The 19,958-nt window shown below is 54.5% G+C and overlaps 1 protein-coding gene across 3 annotated transcripts in view; it reads left to right on the top strand.

Annotated features, from left to right (window-relative positions):
• Positions 1–11,417: 11,417 nt before the first annotated feature.
• The window catches only part of EPPK1 (epiplakin 1), a 100,509-nt gene continuing 91,968 nt past the window's right edge, over positions 11,418–19,958 (top strand). Inside the window, exon 1 of one of the 3 annotated variants that reach the window (XM_063921106.1) lies at positions 11,418–11,494. The gene's annotated coding sequence lies outside the window, so the exon portion shown is untranslated. The remainder of the gene's footprint in view (positions 11,495–19,958) is intronic. The other 2 variants (XM_063921104.1, XM_063921105.1) reach the window with 2 other exon arrangements.

Raw genomic sequence — 19,958 nt, 5'->3', positions numbered from 1 at the left:
AGGGAACGTCCAGCGATGCAGCGTGACAGTGTCTCAGGGAACATCCAGCGATGCAGCGTGACAGTGTCTCAGGGAACGTCCAGCGATGCAGCGTGACAGTGTCTCAGGGAACATCCAGCGATGCAGAGTGACAGTGTCTCAGGGAACGTCCAGCGATGCAGCGTGACAGTGTCTCAGGGAACGTCCAGCGATGCAGCGTGACAGTGTCTCAGGGAACATCCAGCGATGCAGCGTGACAGTGTCTCAGGGAACGTCCAGCGATGCAGCGTGACAGTGTCTCAGGGAACGTCCAGCGATGCAGCGTGACAGTGTCTCAGGGAACATCCAGCGATGCAGCGTGACAGTGTCTCAGGGAACATCCAGCGATGCAGCGTGACAGTGTCTCAGGGAACGTCCAGCGATGCAGCGTGGCAGTGTCTCAGGGAACATCCAGCGACGCAGCGTGACAGTGTCTCAGGGAACGTCCAGCGATGCAGCGTGACAGTGTCTCAGGGAACGTCCAGCGATGCAGCGTAACAGTGTCTCAGGGAACATCCAGCGATGCAGCATGACAGTGTCTCAGGGAACATCCAGCGATGCAGCGTGACAGTGTCTCAGGGAACGTCCAGCGATGCAGCGTAACAGTGTCTCAGGGAACGTCCAGCGATGCAGCGTGACAGTGTCTCAGGGAACGTCCAGCGATGCAGCGTGACAGTGTCTCAGGGAACATCCAGCGTTGCAGCGTGACAGTGTCTCAGGGAACGTCCAGCGATGCAGCGTGACAGTGTCTCAGGGAACATCCAGCGACGCAGCGTGACATTGTCTCAGGGAACGTCCAGCGACGCAGCGTGACAGTGTCTCAGGGAACATCCAGCGATGCAGCGTGACAGTGTCTCAGGGAACGTCCAGTGATGCAGCGTGACAGTGTCTCAGGGAACGTCCAGCGATGCAGCGTGACAGTGTCTCAGGGAACGTCCAGCGATGCAGCGTGACAGTGTCTCAGAGAACGCCCAGCGATGCAGCGTGACAGTGTCTCAGAGAACGCCCAGCGATGCAGCGTTACAGTGTCTCAGGGAACATCCAGCGATGCAGCGTGACAGTGTCTCAGGGAACGTCCAGCGATGCAGCGTGACAGTGTCTCAGGGAACGTCCAGCGATGCAGCGTGACAGTGTCTCAGGGAACATCCAGCGATGCAGCGTGACAGTGTCTCAGGGAACGTCCAGCGATGCAGCGTGACAGTGTCTCAGGGAACGTCCAGCGATGCAACGTGACAGTGTCTCAGGGAACGTCCAGCGATGCAGCGTGACAGTGTCTCAGGGAACGTCCAGCGATGCAGCGTGACAGTGTCTCAGGGAACGTCCAGCGATGCAGCGTGACAGTGTCTCAGAGAACATCCAGCGATGCAGCGTGACAGTGTCTCAGGGAACGTCCAGCGATGCAGCGTGACAGTGTCTCAGGGAACGTCCAGCGATGCAGCGTGACAGTGTCTCAGGGAACATCCAGCGATGCAGCGTGACAGTGTCTCAGGGAACGTCCAGCGATGCAGCGTGACAGTGTCTCAGGGAACGTCCAGCGATGCAGCGTGACAGTGTCTCAGGGAACGTCCAGCGATGCAGCGTGACAGCGTCTCAGGGAACGTCCAGCGATGCAGCGTGACAGTGTCTCAGGGAACATCCAGCGATGCAGCGTGACAGTGTCTCAGGGATCGTCCAGCGATGCAGCGTGACAGTGTCTCAGGGAACGTCCAGCGATGCAGCGTAACAGTGTCTCAGGGAACGTCCAGCGATGCAGCGTGACAGTGTCTCAGGGAACGTCCAGCGATGCAGCGTGACAGTGTCTCAGGGAACGTCCAGCGACGCAGCGTGACAGTGTCTCAGGGAACATCCAGCGATGCAGCGTTACAGTGTCTCAGGGAACGTCCAGCGATGCAGCGTTACAGTGTCTCAGGGAACGTCCAGCGATGCAGCGTGACAGTGTCTCAGGGAACGTCCAGCGATGCAGCGTGACAGTGTCTCAGGGAACGTCCAGCGATGCAGCGTGACAGTGTCTCAGGGAACGTCCAGCGATGCAGCGTGACAGTGTCTCAGGGAACATCCAGCGATGCAGCGTTACAGTGTCTCAGGGAACGTCCAGCGATGCAGCGTGACAGTGTCTCAGGGAACGTCCAGCGATGCAGCGTAACAGTGTCTCAGGGAACGTCCAGCGATGCAGCGTGACAGTGTCTCAGGGAACGTCCAGCAATGCAGCGTTACAGTGTCTCAGGGAACGTCCAGCGATGCAGCGTTACAGTGTCTCAGGGAACGTCCAGCGATGCAGCGTGACAGTGTCTCAGGGAACGTCCAGCGATGCAGCGTGACAGTGTCTCAGGGAACGTCCAGCGATGCAGCGTTACAGTGTCTCAGGGAACGTCCAGCGATGCAGCGTGACAGTGTCTCAGGGAACGTCCAGCGATACAGCGTGACAGTGTCTCAGGGAACGTCCAGCGATGCAGCGTGACAGTGTCTCAGGGAACGTCCAGCGATGCAGCGTGACAGTGTCTCAGGGAACATCCAGCGACGCAGCGTGACAGTGTCTCAGGGAACGTCCAGCGATGCAGCGTGACAGTGTCTCAGGGAACGTCCAGCGATGCAGCGTGACAGTGTCTCAGGGAACGTCCAGCGACGCAGCGTCACAGTGTCTCAGGGAACATCCAGCGATGCAGCGTTACAGTGTCTCAGGGAACGTCCAGCGATGCAGCGTTTAGTGTCTCAGGGAACGTCCAGCGATGCAGCGTGACAGTGTCTCAGGGAACGTCCAGCGATGCAGCGTGACAGTGTCTCAGGGAACGTCCAGCGATGCAGCGTGACAGTGTCTCAGGGAACGTCCAGCGATGCAGCGTGACAGTGTCTCAGGGAACATCCAGCGATGCAGCGTTACAGTGTCTCAGGGAACGTCCAGCGATGCAGCGTGACAGTGTCTCAGGGAACGTCCAGCGATGCAGCGTAACAGTGTCTCAGGGAACGTCCAGCGATGCAGCGTGACAGTGTCTCAGGGAACGTCCAGCGATGCAGCGTGACAGTGTCTCAGGGAACATCCAGCGATGCAGCGTGACAGTGTCTCAGGGAACGTCCAGCGATGCAGCGTTACAGTGTCTCAGGGAACGTCCAGCGATGCAGCGTTACAGTGTCTCAGGGAACGTCCAGCGATGCAGCGTGACAGTGTCTCAGGGAACGTCCAGCGATGCAGCGTTACAGTGTCTCAGGGAACGTCCAGCGATGCAGCGTGACAGTGTCTCAGGGAACGTCCAGCGATGCAGCGTGACAGTGTCTCAGGGAACGTCCAGCGATGCAGCGTGACAGTGTCTCAGGGAACGTCCAGCGATGCAGCGTGACAGTGTCTCAGAGAACATCCAGCGACGCAGCGTGACAGTGTCTCAGGGAACGTCCAGCGATGCAGCGTGACAGTGTCTCAGGGAACGTCCAGCGATGCAGCGTGACAGTGTCTCAGGGAACGTCCAGCAACGCAGCGTGACAGTGTCTCAGGGAACGTCCAGCAACGCAGCGTGACAGTGTCTCAGGGAACGTCCAGCGACGCAGCGTGACAGTGTCTCAGGGAACGTCCAGCGACGCAGCGTGACAGTGTCTCAGGGAACATCCAGCGACGCAGTGTGACAGTATCTCAGGGAACGTCCAGCGATGCAGCGTGACAGTGTCTCAGGGAACGTCCAGCGATGCAGCGTGACAGTGTCTCAGGGAACGTCCAGCGATGCAGCATGACAGTGTCTCAGGGAACGTCCAGCGATGCAGCGTGACAGTGTCTCAGGGAACATCCAGCGATGCAGCGTGACAGTGTCTCAGGGAACATCCAGCGACGCAGCGTGACAGTGTCTCAGGGAACGTCCAGCGACGCAGCGTGACAGTGTCTCAGGGAACGTCCAGCGATGCAGCGTGACAGTGTCTCAGGGAACGTCCAGCGATGCAGCGTAACAGTGTCTCAGGGAACATCCAGCGATGCAGCATGACAGTGTCTCAGGGAACATCCAGCGATGCAGCGTGACAGTGTCTCAGGGAACGTCCAGCGATGCAGCGTAACAGTGTCTCAGGGAACGTCCAGCGATGCAGCGTGACAGTGTCTCAGGGAACATCCAGCGTTGCAGCGTGACAGTGTCTCAGGGAACATCCAGCGACGCAGCGTGACATTGTCTCAGGGAACGTCCAGCGACGCAGCGTGACAGTGTCTCAGGGAACATCCAGCGATGCAGCGTGACAGTGTCTCAGGGAACGTCCAGTGATGCAGCGTGACAGTGTCTCAGGGAACGTCCAGCGATGCAGCGTGACAGTGTCTCAGGGAACGTCCAGCGATGCAGCGTGACAGTGTCTCAGAGAACGCCCAGCGATGCAGCGTGACAGTGTCTCAGAGAACGCCCAGCGATGCAGCGTTACAGTGTCTCAGGGAACATCCAGCGATGCAGCGTGACAGTGTCTCAGGGAACGTCCAGCGATGCAGCGTGACAGTGTCTCAGGGAACGTCCAGCGATGCAGCGTGACAGTGTCTCAGGGAACGTCCAGCGATGCAGCGTGACAGTGTCTCAGGGAACGTCCAGCGATGCAACGTGACAGTGTCTCAGGGAACGTCCAGCGATGCAGCGTGACAGTGTCTCAGGGAACGTCCAGCGATGCAGCGTGACAGTGTCTCAGGGAACGTCCAGCGATGCAGCGTGACAGTGTCTCAGAGAACATCCAGCGATGCAGCATGACAGTGTCTCAGGGAACGTCCAGCGATGCAGCGTGACAGTGTCTCAGGGAACGTCCAGCGATGCAGCGTGACAGTGTCTCAGGGAACATCCAGCGATGCAGCGTGACAGTGTCTCAGGGAACGTCCAGCGATGCAGCGTGACAGTGTCTCAGGGAACGTCCAGCGATGCAGCGTGACAGTGTCTCAGGGAACGTCCAGCGATGCAGCGTGACAGCGTCTCAGGGAACGTCCAGCGATGCAGCGTGACAGTGTCTCAGGGAACATCCAGCGATGCAGCGTGACAGTGTCTCAGGGATCGTCCAGCGATGCAGCGTGACAGTGTCTCAGGGAACGTCCAGCGATGCAGCGTAACAGTGTCTCAGGGAACGTCCAGCGATGCAGCGTGACAGTGTCTCAGGGAACGTCCAGCGATGCAGCGTGACAGTGTCTCAGGGAACGTCCAGCGACGCAGCGTGACAGTGTCTCAGGGAACATCCAGCGATGCAGCGTTACAGTGTCTCAGGGAACGTCCAGCGATGCAGCGTTACAGTGTCTCAGGGAACGTCCAGCGATGCAGCGTGACAGTGTCTCAGGGAACGTCCAGCGATGCAGCGTGACAGTGTCTCAGGGAACGTCCAGCGATGCAGCGTGACAGTGTCTCAGGGAACGTCCAGCGATGCAGCGTGACAGTGTCTCAGGGAACATCCAGCGATGCAGCGTTACAGTGTCTCAGGGAACGTCCAGCGATGCAGCGTGACAGTGTCTCAGGGAACGTCCAGCGATGCAGCGTAACAGTGTCTCAGGGAACGTCCAGCGATGCAGCGTGACAGTGTCTCAGGGAACGTCCAGCAATGCAGCGTTACAGTGTCTCAGGGAACGTCCAGCGATGCAGCGTTACAGTGTCTCAGGGAACGTCCAGCGATGCAGCGTGACAGTGTCTCAGGGAACGTCCAGCGATGCAGCGTGACAGTGTCTCAGGGAACGTCCAGCGATGCAGCGTTACAGTGTCTCAGGGAACGTCCAGCGATGCAGCGTGACAGTGTCTCAGGGAACGTCCAGCGATGCAGCGTGACAGTGTCTCAGGGAACGTCCAGCGATGCAGCGTGACAGTGTCTCAGGGAACGTCCAGCGATGCAGCGTGACAGTGTCTCAGGGAACATCCAGCGACGCAGCGTGACAGTGTCTCAGGGAACGTCCAGCGATGCAGCGTGACAGTGTCTCAGGGAACGTCCAGCGATGCAGCGTGACAGTGTCTCAGGGAACGTCCAGCGACGCAGCGTCACAGTGTCTCAGGGAACATCCAGCGATGCAGCGTTACAGTGTCTCAGGGAACGTCCAGCGATGCAGCGTTACAGTGTCTCAGGGAACGTCCAGCGATGCAGCGTGACAGTGTCTCAGGGAACGTCCAGCGATGCAGCGTGACAGTGTCTCAGGGAACGTCCAGCAATGCAGCGTGACAGTGTCTCAGGGAACGTCCAGCGATGCAGCGTGACAGTGTCTCAGGGAACATCCAGCGATGCAGCGTTACAGTGTCTCAGGGAACGTCCAGCGATGCAGCGTGACAGTGTCTCAGGGAACGTCCAGCGATGCAGCGTAACAGTGTCTCAGGGAACGTCCAGCGATGCAGCGTGACAGTGTCTCAGGGAACGTCCAGCGATGCAGCGTGACAGTGTCTCAGGGAACGTCCAGCGATGCAGCGTTACAGTGTCTCAGGGAACGTCCAGCGATGCAGCGTTACAGTGTCTCAGGGAACGTCCAGCGATGCAGCGTGACAGTGTCTCAGGGAACGTCCAGCGATGCAGCGTTACAGTGTCTCAGGGAACGTCCAGCGATGCAGCGTGACAGTGTCTCAGGGAACGTCCAGCGATGCAGCGTGACAGTGTCTCAGGGAACGTCCAGCGATGCAGCGTGACAGTGTCTCAGGGAACGTCCAGCGATGCAGCGTGACAGTGTCTCAGAGAACGTCCAGCGACGCAGCGTGACAGTGTCTCAGGGAACGTCCAGCGATGCAGCGTGACAGTGTCTCAGGGAACGTCCAGCGATGCAGCGTGACAGTGTCTCAGGGAACGTCCAGCAACGCAGCGTGACAGTGTCTCAGGGAACGTCCAGCAACGCAGCGTGACAGTGTCTCAGGGAACGTCCAGCGATGCAGCGTTACAGTGTCTCAGGGAACGTCCAGCGATGCAGCGTGACAGTGTCTCAGGGAACGTCCAGCGATGCAGTGTGACAGTGTCTCAGGGAACGTCCAGCGATGCAGCGTGACAGTGTCTCAGGGAACGTCCAGCGATGCAGCGTGACAGTGTCTCAGGGAACGTCCAGCGACGCAGCGTGACAGTGTCTCAGGGAACGTCCAGCGATGCAGCGTGACAGTGTCTCAGGGAACGTCCAGCGACGCAGCGTGACAGTGTCTCAGGGAACGTCCAGCGACGCAGCGTGACAGTGTCTCAGGGAACGTCCAGCGACGCAGCGTGACAGTGTCTCAGGGAACATCCAGCGACGCAGTGTGACAGTATCTCAGGGAACGTCCAGCGATGCAGCGTGACAGTGTCTCAGGGAACGTCCAGCGATGCAGCGTGACAGTGTCTCAGGGAACGTCCAGCGATGCAGCATGACAGTGTCTCAGGGAACGTCCAGCGATGCAGCGTGACAGTGTCTCAGGGAACATCCAGCGATGCAGCGTGACAGTGTCTCAGGGAACATCCAGCGACGCAGCGTGACAGTGTCTCAGGGAACGTCCAGCGACGCAGCGTGACAGTGTCTCAGGGAACGTCCAGCGATGCAGCGTGACAGTGTCTCAGGGAACATCCAGCGATGCAGCGTGACAGTGTCTCATGGAACGTCCAGCGATGCAGCGTGACAGTGTCTCAGGGAACGTCCAGCGACGCAGCGTGACAGTGTCTCAGGGAACGTCCAGCGATGCAGCGTGACAGTGTCTCAGGGAACATCCAGCGATGCAGCGTGACAGTGTCTCAGGGAACATCCAGCGATGCAGAGTGACAGTGTCTCAGGGAACGTCCAGCGATGCAGCGTGACAGTGTCTCAGGGAACATCCAGCGATGCAGCGTGACAGTGTCTCAGAGAACATCCAGCGACGCAGCGTGACAGTGTCTCAGGGAACATCCAGCGACGCAGCGTGACAGTGTCTCAGGGTACATCCAGCGATGCAGCGTGACAGTGTCTCAGGGAACGTCCAGCGACGCAGCGTGACAGTGTCTCAGGGAACATCCAGCGATGCAGCGTGACAGTGTCTCAGGGAACATCCAGCGATGCAGCGTGACCGTGTCTCAGGGAACTTCCAGCGATGCAGCGTGACAGTGTCTCAGGGAACATCCATCGATGCAGCGTGACAGTGTCTCAGGGAACATCCAGCGATGCAGCGTGACAGTGTCTCAGGGAACGTCCAGCGATGCAGCGTGACAGTGTCTCAGGGAACGTCCAGCGATGCAGCGTGACAGTGTCTCAGGGAACGTCCGGTGACGCAGCGTGGCAGTGTCTCAGGGAACGTCCAGCGATGCAGCATGACAGTGTCTCAGAGAACGTCCAGCGATGCAGCGTGACAGTGTCTCAGGGAACGTCCAGCGATGCAGCGTGACAGTGTCTCAGGGAACATCCAGCGATGCAGCGTGACAGTGTCTCAGGAAACGTCCAGCGATGCAGCGTGACAGTGTCTCAGGGAACATCCAGCGATGCAGCGTGACAGTGTCTCAGGGAACATCCAGCGACGCAGCGTGACAGTGTCTCAGGGAACGTCCAGCGACGCAGCGTGACAGTGTCTCAGGGAACATCCAGCGATGCAGCGTGACAGTGTCTCAGGGAACATCCAGCGATGCAGCGTGACAGTCTCTCAGGGAACGTCCAGCGATGCAGCGTGACAGTGTCTCAGGGAACATCCAGCGATGCAGCGTGACAGTGTCTCAGGGAACGTCCAGCGACGCAGCGTGACAGTGTCTCAGGGAACGTCCAGCGATGCAGCGTGACAGTGTCTCAGGGAACATCCAGCGATGCAGCGTGACAGTGTCTCAGGGAACGTCCAGCGATGCAGCGTGACAGTGTCTCAGGGAACGTCCAGCGATGCAGCGTGACAGTGTCTCAGGGAACGTCCAGCGATGCAGCGTGACAGTGTCTCAGGGAACGTCCAGCGATGCAGCGTGACAGTGTCTCAGGGAACGTCCGGTGACGCAGCGTGGCAGTGTCTCAGGGAACGTCCAGCGATGCAGCGTGACAGTGTCTCAGGGAACATCCAGCGATGCAGCGTGACAGTGTCTCAGGGAACGTCCAGCGATGCAGCGTGACAGTGTCTCAGGGAACGTCCAGCGAAGCAGCGTGACAGTGTCTCAGGGAACGTCCGGTGAAGCAGCGTGGCAGTGTCTCAGGGAACATCCAGCGATGCAGCGTGACAGTGTCTCAGGGAACGTCCAGCGATGCAGCGTGACAGTGTCTCAGGGAACGTCCAGCGATGCAGCGTGACAGTGTCTCAGGGAACGTCCAGCGATGCAGCGTGACAGTGTCTCAGGGAACGTCCAGCGACGCAGCGTGACAGTGTCTCAGGGAACATCCAGCGATGCAGCGTGACAGTGTCTCAGGGAACGTCCAGCGATGCAGCGTGACAGTGTCTCAGGGAACGTCCAGCGATGCAGTGTGACAGTGTCTCAGGGAACGTCCAGCGATGCAGCGTGACAGTGTCTCAGGGAACGTCCAGCGATGCAGCGTGACAGTGTCTCAGGGAACGTCCAGCGATGCAGCGTGACAGTGTCTCAGGGAACGTCCAGCGATGCAGCGTGACAGTGTCTCAGGGAACGTCCAGCGATGCAGCGTGACAGTGTCTCAGGGAACATCCAGCGATGCAGCGTGACAGTGTCTCAGGGAACGTCCAGCGATGCAGCGTGACAGTGTCTCAGGGAACGTCCAGCGATGCAGCGTGATAAATATTTTATTCCAAAGCCCATTAAATGAATGGATGGAAGGAGTTGCTTTGTACAGTGCAGCGGCATGTGCTGGCGCTATGTAATAATAACTAGGGTGTATAGGGCACAAATAGACATGTGAAGCTGTAAATAACTTTATTTCTGCCCCAATGCTACAATGGTCACGTCATTGAGCTCATAATTGTAAACACGAGCCTAAAGTAGATTTCCAGCCTCAAGAGCTTGCAATCTATGGGCCTAATTCATGTTTTTCCGCAGGTGCAATTGCGATTCTCCAGGCTTCGGAGCTGCTGATGTCAGCAAGTGACGCTGTCGCCCAGAAATAAAAATAGACGCCCACCGGAGCCATCGCGATTTCAGTCACAATTGCGTACACAATAACGAGGAACATCGGGGCTGAGGGTTGCCTTATGGATACGTAGATGGTGGTCTTCTGAATGCCGGCGGCCGGGCTCCCGACGACCAGCACACCGGTGCCGGAATCCCGTCCGCCGGCATACCAACATCTATTCTCCCTCTTGGGAGTCCACGACCCCCCTGGAGGGAGAATAGATAGCGTGGCGCGCGTACACCGTACCCGCAGCATGGCGAGTGCAGCGAGCCTGCAAGGGGCTCATTTGCGCTCGCCCAGCTATCGGTATGTCGGCGCTGGTATGCTGGTCGCCGGGAGCCGGGCCGCCGGCATACCCTACTACACCCCTACGTAGACTGAACACAGCAGTAGTGATGCAGGCGCCATGTATTTGCACGTACGAGCTCGCAGATACACGCCCCCAAAAATGGCCGTGAGTCGCCTGCGCCTGCGTAAACTCCCTGTTACCACCTCCAGATGATCCCTTCCTGTCAATCATCATTGTGAGCGGGATCGCAGTGGCACCTTTGCACATGCACATTGCACCAATTGCGCAGTCTAGTGATAATTGCTCCGTCATGTGACCATCGGCCACAGCGGGTAATCATGAAATAGGCCCCTATGCGCGAGAGAAGAGGCGCAGGGTAACCTCCTGGGTCATGGGAGTGTCATTCAGACCTGATCGCTAGGCAGCGATTTTTGCAGTCCTGCGATCAGATAGTCGCCGCCTATAGGGGGAGTGTATTTTCACTGTGCAAGTGTGCGATCGCATGTGTAGCAGAGCTGTACAAACAGATGTTGTGCAGTCTCTGCGCAGCCCAGGACTTACTCAGCCGCTGCGATCACATCAGCCTGTCCGGTCCCGGAATTGACGTCAGACACCCGCCCTGCAAACGCCTGGACACGCCTGCGTTTTTCCAGACACTCCCAGAAAACGGTCAGTTGCCACCCACAAACGCCCTCTTTCTGTCACTCTCCTTGCGATCGCCCGTGCGAATGGATCCTTCACACAAACCCATCGCTGAGCGGCGATCCGCTTTGTACCCGTGCGACGCGCTTGTGCATTGCGGTGTCTACGCATGCGCAGTTCTGACCTGATCGCCCGCTGTACGAAAACGCAGCCTAGCAATCAGGTCTGAATTCCCCCCGATGTGTGGAATAACGCACTGCAGAACTAATGCTTGGTAAATGAGTGATTACACTGGTAGTGATGACTCTGAGTGCAGAGAGCGCCCCCCAGTGGACACAGAGCACACCCTTTCACTGCCGGGGGACACTGCTTAACCCTTCAATGTGAGATCATTCCTCCCCTTCCTCTGATTCAGTGTCTGGGTAGCAGCCCCTACATACCTGGCACGCCAGCCCCTCCTGTATGGCTGAGTATGGGGAGGGCGGGGAGGGGAGGGCAGGACTGTCCCAGCCCTTTAAATAATCACACAGGAGGCTGAGCAGATTTGGGACTCAGAGGTGGAATGAGCCTGGTAGTGACAGGGGAGCCGGGGACTGAGCCACAGGAGGACACAGGTAAGAGGGGAGTGGGTGGTGGGGAGGGGAGTGGGCACCTGCTCTCTACCCTGTTATCCCAGGACCCCAGACTCGTGTGCCCCTCACCTCACTCTTATATATCATATTATATACACTTTATATATTCCATGTGCCTGATCCCCAGTACCCTATTCTATAATGTGCCCCCTCCCCAGTACCCTATTCTATAATGTGCCCCCTCCCCAGTACCCTATTCTATAATGTGCCCCCTCCCCAGAACCCTATTCTATAATGTGCCCCTTCCCCAGTACCCTCACTGACCGGGTATTCTATAATGTGCCCCCTCCCCAGTACCCTATTCTATAATGTGCCCCCTCCCCAGTACCCTCACTGACCGGGTATTCTATAATGTGCCCCCTCCCCAGTACCCTCACTGACCGGGTATTCTATAATGTGCCCCCTCCCCAGTACCCTCACTGACCGGGTATTCTATAATGTGCCCCCTCCCCAGTACCCTCACTGACCGGGTATTCTATAATGTACCCCCTCCCCAGTACCCTCACTGACCGGGTATTCTATAATGTGCCCCCTCCCCAGTACCCTCACTGACCGGGTATTCTATAATGTACCACCTCCCCAGTACCCTCACTGACCGGGTATTCTATAATGTGCCCCCTCCCCAGTACCCTCACTGACCGGGTATTCTATAATGTGCCCCTCCCCAGTACCCTCACTGACCGGGTATTCTATAATGTGCCCCCTCCCCAGTACCCTCACTGACGGGTATTCTATAATGTGCCCCCTCCCCAGTACCCTCACTGACCGGGCATTCTATAATGTGCCCCTCCCCAGTACCCTCACTGACTGGGTATTCTATAATGTGCCCCCTCCCCAGTACCCTCACTGACCGGGTATTCTATAATGTGCCCCCTCCCCAGTACCCTCACTGACCGGGCATTCTATAATGTGCCCCTCCCCAGTACCCTCACTGACTGGGTATTCTATAATGTGCCCCCTCCCCAGTACCCTCACTGACCGGGTATTCTATAATGTGCCCCCTTCCCAGTACCCTCACTGACCGGGTATTCTATAATGTGCCCCCTCCCCAGTACCCTCACTGACCGGGTATTCTATAATGTGCCCCTCCCCAGTACCCTCACTGACCGGGTATTCTATAATGTGCCCCCTCCCCAGTACCCTCACTGACGGGTATTCTATAATGTGCCCCCTCCCCAGTACCCTCACTGACCGGGTATTCTGTAATGTGCCCCCTCCCCAGTACCCTCACTGACCGGGTATTCTATAATGTGCCCCCTCCCCAGTACTGTCACTGACCGGGTATTCTATAATGTGCCCCCTCCCCAGTACCCTCACTGACCGGGTATTCTATAATGTGCCCCCTCCCCAGTACCCTCACTGACCGGGTATTCTATAATGTGCCCCCTCCCCAGTACCCTCACTGACCGGGTATTCTATAATGTGCCCCCTCCCCAGTACCCTCACTGACTGGGTATTCTATAATGTGCCCCCTCCCCAGTACCCTCACTGACCGGGTATTCTATAATGTGCCCCCTCCCCAGTACTGTCACTGACCGGGTATTCTATAATGTGCCCCCTCCCCAGTACCCTCACTGACCGGGTATTCTATAATGTGCCCCCTCCCCAGTACCCTCACTGACTGGGTATTCTATATTGTGCCCCCTCCCCAGTACCCTCACTGACCGGGTATTCTATAATGTGCCCCCTCCCCAGTACTGTCACTGACCGGGTATTCTATAATGTGCCCCCTCCCCAGTACCCTCACTGACCGGGTATTCTATAATGTGCCCCCTCCCCAGTACCCTCACTGACTGGGTATTCTATAATGTGCCCCCTCCCCAGTACCCTCACTGACCGGGTATTCTATAATGTGCCCCCTCCCCAGTACTCTCACTGACCGGGTATTCTATAATGTGCCCCCTCCCCAGTACCCTCACTGACCGGGTATTCTATAATGTACCACCTCCCCAGTACCCTCACTGACCGGGTATTCTATAATGTGCCCCCTCCCCAGTACCCTCACTGACCGGGTATTCTATAATGTGCCCCCTCCCCAGTACTGTCACTGACCGGGTATTCTATAATGTGCCCCCTCCCCAGTACTGTCACTGACCGGGTATTCTATAATGTACCCCCTCCCCAGTACCCTCACTGACCAGGTATTCTATAATGTGCCCCCTCCCCAGTACCCTCACTGACCGGGTATTCTATAATGTACCACCTCCCCAGTACCCTCACTGACCGGGTATTCTATAATGTGCCCCCTCCCCAGTACCCTCACTGACCGGGTATTCTATAATGTGCCCCCTCCCCAGTACTGTCACTGACCGGGTATTCTATAATGTGCCCCCTCCCCAGTACCCTCACTGGCCGGGTATTCTATAATGTACCACCTCCCCAGTACTGTCACCGGGTATTCTATAATGTGCCCCCTCCCCAGTACTGTCACTGACCGGATATTCTATAATGTGCCCCCTCCCCAGTACTGTCACTGACCGGGTATTCTATAATGTGCCCCCTCCCCAGTACCCTCACTGACCGGGTATTCTATAATGTGCCCCCTCCCCAGTACCCTCACTGACCGGGTATTCTATAATGTGCCCCCTCCCCAGTACTGTCACTGACCGGGTATTCTATAATGTGCCCCCTCCCCAGTACTGTCACTGACCGGGTATTCTATAATGTGCCCCCTCCCCAGTACTGTCACTGACCGGGTATTCTATAATGTGCCCCCTCCCCAGTACTGTCACTGACCGGGTATTCTATAATGTACCCCCTCCCCAGTATCCTCACTGACCGGGTATTCTATAATGTGCCCCCTCCCCAGTACCCTCACTGACCGGGTATTCTATAATGTGCCCCCTCCCCAGTACTGTCACTGACCGGGTATTCTATAATGTGCCCCCTCCCCAGTACCCTCACTGACTGGGTATTCTATAATGTGCCCCCTCCCCAGTACCCTCACTGACCGGGTATTCTATAATGTGCCCCTCCCCAGTACCCTCACTGACCGGGTATTCTATAATGTGCCCCCTCCCCAGTACCCTCACTGACCGGGTATTCTATAAGGTGCCCCCTCCCCAGTACTGTCACTCACCGGGTATTCTATAATGTACCCCCTCCCCAGTACTGTCACTCACCGGGTATTCTATAATGTGCCCCCTCCCCAGTACTGTCACTGACCGGGTATTCTATAATGTGCCCCCTCCCCAGTACTGTCACTGACCGGGTATTCTATAATGTGCCCCCTCCCCAGTACTGTCACTCACCGGGTATTCTATAATGTGCCCCCTCCCCAGTACTGTCACTCACCGGGTATTCTATAATGTGCCCCCTCCCCAGTACTGTCACTGACCGGGTATTCTATAATGTGCCCCCTCCCCAGTACTGTCACTGACTGGGTATTCTATAATGTGCCCCCTCCCCAGTACCCTCACTGACCGGGTATTCTATAATGTGCCCCCTCCCCAGTACCCTCACTGACCGGGTATTCTATAATGTGCCCCCTCCCCAGTACCCTCACTGACCGGGTATTCTATAATGTGCCCCTCCCCAGTACCCTCACTGACCGGGTATTCTATAATGTGCCCCCTCCCCAGTACCCTCACTGACCGGGCATTCTATAATGTGCCCCCTCCCCAGTACTGTCACTGATCGGGTATTCTATAATGTGCCCCCTCCCCAGTACTCTCACTGACCGGGTATTCTATAATGTGCCCCCTCCCCAGTACCCTCACTGACTGGGTATTCTATAATGTGCCCCCTCCCCAGTACCCTCACTAATGGGGTAATCTATAATGTGCCCCCTCCCCAGTACCCTCACTGACCGGGTGCCCCCTCCCTATTACTCTCTCTGAGGGGTAATCTATGTGCCCCCTCCCTATTACTCTCACTAATGGGGTAATCTATGTGCCCCCTCCCTATTACCCTCACTGACTGGGTATTCTATAATGTGCCCCCTCCCCAGTACCCTCACTGACCGGGTATTCTATAATGTGCCCCCTCCCCAGTACCCTCACTAACCGGGTATTCTATAATGTGCCCCCTCCCCAGTACCCTCACTGTCCGGGTATTCTATAATGTGCCCCCTCCCCAGTACCCTCACTGACCGGGCATTCTATAATGTGCCCCCTCCCCAGTGCTGTCACTGATCGGGTATTCTATAATGTGCCCCCTCCCCAGTACCCTCACTGACCGGGTATTCTATAATGTGCCCCCTCCCCAGTACCCTCACTGACCGGGTATTCTATAATGTGCCCCCTCCCCAGTACCCTCACTGACCGGGTATTCTATAATGTGCCCCCTCCCCAGTACCCTATTCTATAATGTGCCCCCTCCCCAGTACCCTCACTGATGGGGTAATCTATAATGTGCCCCCTCCCCAGTACCCTCACTGACCGGGTGCCCCCTCCCTATTACTCTCTCTGAGGGGTAATCTATGTGCCCCCTCCCTATTACTCTCACTAATGGGGTAATCTATGTGCCCCCTCCCTATTACCCTCACTGACCGGGTATTCTATAATGTGCCCCCTCCCCAGTACTGTCACTGACCGGGTATTCTATAATGTGCCCCCTCCCCAGTACTGTCACTGACCGGGTATTCTATAATGTGCCCCCTCCCCAGTACCCTCACTGACCGGGTATTCTATAATGTGCCCCCTCCCCAGTACTGTCACTGACCGGGTATTCTATAATGTGCCCCCTCCCCAGTACTGTCACTGACCGGGTATTCTATAATGTGCCCCCTCCCCAGTACCATCACTAATGGGGTAATCTATAATGTGCCCCCTCCCTATTACTCTCTCTGAGGGGTAATCTATGTGCCCCCTCCCTATGTCTCTCTCTGAGGGGTAATCTATGTGCCCCCTCCCTATTACTCTCACTAATGGGGTAATCTATGTGCCCCCTCCCTATTACTCTCACTAATGGGGTAATCTATGTGCCCCCTCCCTATTACTCTCACTAATGGGGTAATCTATGTGCCCCCTCCCTATTACTCTCACTAATGGGGTAATCTATGTGCCCCCTCCCTATTACTCTCACTAATGGGGTAATCTATGTGCCCCCTCCCTATTACTCTCACTAATGGGGTAATCTATGTGCCCCCTCCCTATTACTCTCACTGACGGGTTGTTATTATATTTGCTCTCTCATTATCACCCTTTGTCACAACTGGCACAGAGACTGGCAGAGACTGAGCGCTCCCTGCACCACTGCCCTCTCACTACTGTGCCAAGTAGAATTAGTTATTAATGGGCTTTATCTCTGGCTCATTGTGACACTGGTATCTCCAGAGAGAGGCGGTTGTGTATTTATAGCAGCACTATTACTGTAGGACATATTAGGGTGGTCTTCAGTATGCCGGCTGTCGGGATACCGGCGCACAGTATACCGGCGCTGGCATACCGACACCTATTTTTCCTCGTGGGGGTCCACGACCCCCCTGGAGGGAGAATAAAATAGCGTGGCGCGCGTAGCCTGCCACCGTGCCCGCAATTTGCGCTCATCACACTGTCGGTAAGCTGGCGGTCGGGCTCCCGGCACCGGTATGCTGGTCGCTGGGAGCCCGACCGCCGGCAGACCGTACTACACCCTACATATTATTACCAGTTATTTATATAGCGCACACATATTCCGCAGCGCTGTACAGAGAATATTTGCCCATTCACATCAGTCCCTGCCCAGTGGAGCTTACACTCTACACAGTATATTCCCTATCACATGTACATACATTCACGTCAGTGTTAATTTTTGTTGGGATCCAATTAACCTACCAGTATATTTTTGGATTGTGGGAGGAAACCAGAGTGCCCGGAGGAAACCCACTCAAGTACGGGGAGAATATACAAACTCTACACAGTCAGGGCTGTGGTGGGAATTGAACCCATGACCTCAGTGCTGTGAGGCAGTAATGCTAACCATTACACCATCCATACTGCCTATATATATATACACTGATGGTTTTTTCCCATGATGAAGGTGCTACGGCACCGAAACAGCTGTAGGAGCTGCCACTCGTTCTGAGTTGCTGATATGCTGAACTGCTAAGTACCAATTCTTTATTGCCTATGGCTATGCTTGCACATTGCACTTTATATGGAGTTATGATGGATTAAAATGTACTAACTCAACTTGCTGCTATGTTTTGGTGTGCTGGTCTATGTGGGATTTCCGCATTTGCGTATACATGATTGTTTCACCGGGCACCCATCTGATGTTAGGAAAGTGTGTGCGATTCACTCTGGATTTGTATATATATTGGTGCAGCAGCTAGGAGCATTACTGGATGCAGAGAGGTACATTTACAGTTTTCTGCCCTGTGTAAAATCTACGTTTGGATGCGATTTAGTGAAAAGCTGCTCTATGAGCTATTTTTCAACACAAGTGGTTTAAATACAATTGCTCTCAGAAATCTCCAAACATAGTTTGGCTCAGTGGATAAACACAGAATGAATTACATCTAATGTGCTTAATTGATATCCCATGTGGTGTGATTTAGTTCGATATCACTTTTAAGTGTTTTTATTTATCTTTGAATACACGCTAAGTTGCTTGTCCATACTGTGATCCTTTGATTATAAATATAACCCCTGATGAAGTCCGTAGGACGAAACGCGTTTGGTTAAGACAGCGGTTTTTGTCATCTCTTCAAGGAGGATCAATTATCATGTTATTATGTGACTGAATTGTTACCAATACAAATATTTGTACGAAACTTTGCTGATTGTCACTTTGGACATAATGTGATACAGCTTACTTTACTGTATTTTATTAAATAAATAAGTCTATTTCTCATGATTTTTTATTTGAAGTGAAAACTCTTGATATACCAAAGAATATCACTAGCTCCCAGGGGAAACTCTATTTCTTTTATATATATATATATATATATATTTATTGTGTGTATCAGTGTACCTTACCTGTCAGTGGTGTGTATTAGTGTAACGTACCTGTCAGCGGTATCAGTGTAACTTACCTGTCAGCTGTGTATGTACTGGTGTAATAACTTACTTGTCAGCTGAGTATGTACTGGTGTAATAACTTACCTGTCAGCTGTGTATGTACTGGTGTAATAACTCACCTGTCAGCTGTGTATGTACGGGTGTAATAACTTACCTGTCAGCTGAGTATGTACGGGTGTAATAACTTACCTGTCAGCTGCATATGTACGGGTGTAATAACTTACCTGTCAGCTGAGAATGTACGGGTGTAATAACTTACCTGTCAGCTGTGTATGTACTAGTGTAATAACTTACCTGTCAGCTGCGTATGTACTGGTGTAATAACTTACCTGTCAGCTGTGTATGTACTGGTGTAATAACTTACCTGTCAGTTGCGTATGTACTAGTGTAATAACTTACCTGTCAGCTGCGTATGTACTGGTGTAATAACTTACCTGTCAGCTGTGTATGTACGGGTGTAATAACTTACCTGTCAGCTGCGTATGTACTAGTGTAATAACTTACCTGTCAGCTGCATATGTACGGGTGTAATAACTTACCTGTCAGCTGTGTATGTACGGGTATAATAACTTACCTGTCAGCTGTGTATGTACGGGTGTAATAACTCACCTGTCAGCTGTGTATGTACGGGTGTAATAACTTACCTGTCAGCTGAGTATGTACGGGTGTAATAACTCACCTGTCAGCTGCGTATGTACTGGTGTAATAACTTACCTGTCAGCTGTGTATGTACTGGTGTAATAACTTACCTGTCAGCTGAGTATGTACAGGTATAATAACTTACCTGTCAGCTGCGTATGTACGGGTGTAATAACTTACCTGTCAGCTGAGTATGTACTGGTGTAATAACTTACCTGTCAGCTGCGTATGTACTGGTGTAATAACTTACCTGTCAGCTGAGTATGTACGGGTGTAATAACTCACCTGTCAGCTGTGTATGTACGGGTGTAATAACTTACCTGTCAGCTGCGTATGTACTAGTGTAATAACTTACCTGTCAGCTGAGTATGTACGGGTGTAATAACTTACCTGTCAGCTGTGTATGTACGGGTATAATAACTTACCTTTCAGCTGTGTATGTACGGGTGTAATAACTCACCTGTCAGCTGTGTATGTACGGGTGTAATAACTTACCTGTCAGCTGAGTATGTACGGGTGTAATAACTCACCTGTCAGCTGCGTATGTACTGGTGTAATAACTTACCTGTCAGCTGTGTATGTACTGGTGTAATAACTTACCTGTCAGCTGAGTATGTACAGGTATAATAACTTACCTGTCAGCTGCGTATGTACGGGTGTAATAACTTACCTGTCAGCTGAGTATGTACGGGTGTAATAACTTACCTGTCAGCTGCATATGTATGGGTGTAATAACTTACCTGTCAGCTGAGTATGTACGGGTGTAATAACTTACCTGTCAGCTGTGTATGTACTAGTGTTATAACTTACCTGTCAGCTGCGTATGTACTGGTGTAATAACTTACCTGTCAGCTGTGTATGTA

The sequence above is a fragment of the Pseudophryne corroboree genome, chromosome 5, assembly GCF_028390025.1.
Source record: "Pseudophryne corroboree isolate aPseCor3 chromosome 5, aPseCor3.hap2, whole genome shotgun sequence".
In the NCBI taxonomy this organism is placed as follows: Eukaryota; Metazoa; Chordata; class Amphibia; order Anura; family Myobatrachidae; genus Pseudophryne; species Pseudophryne corroboree.
This window is presented reverse-complemented; position numbering and strand designations above follow the sequence as displayed.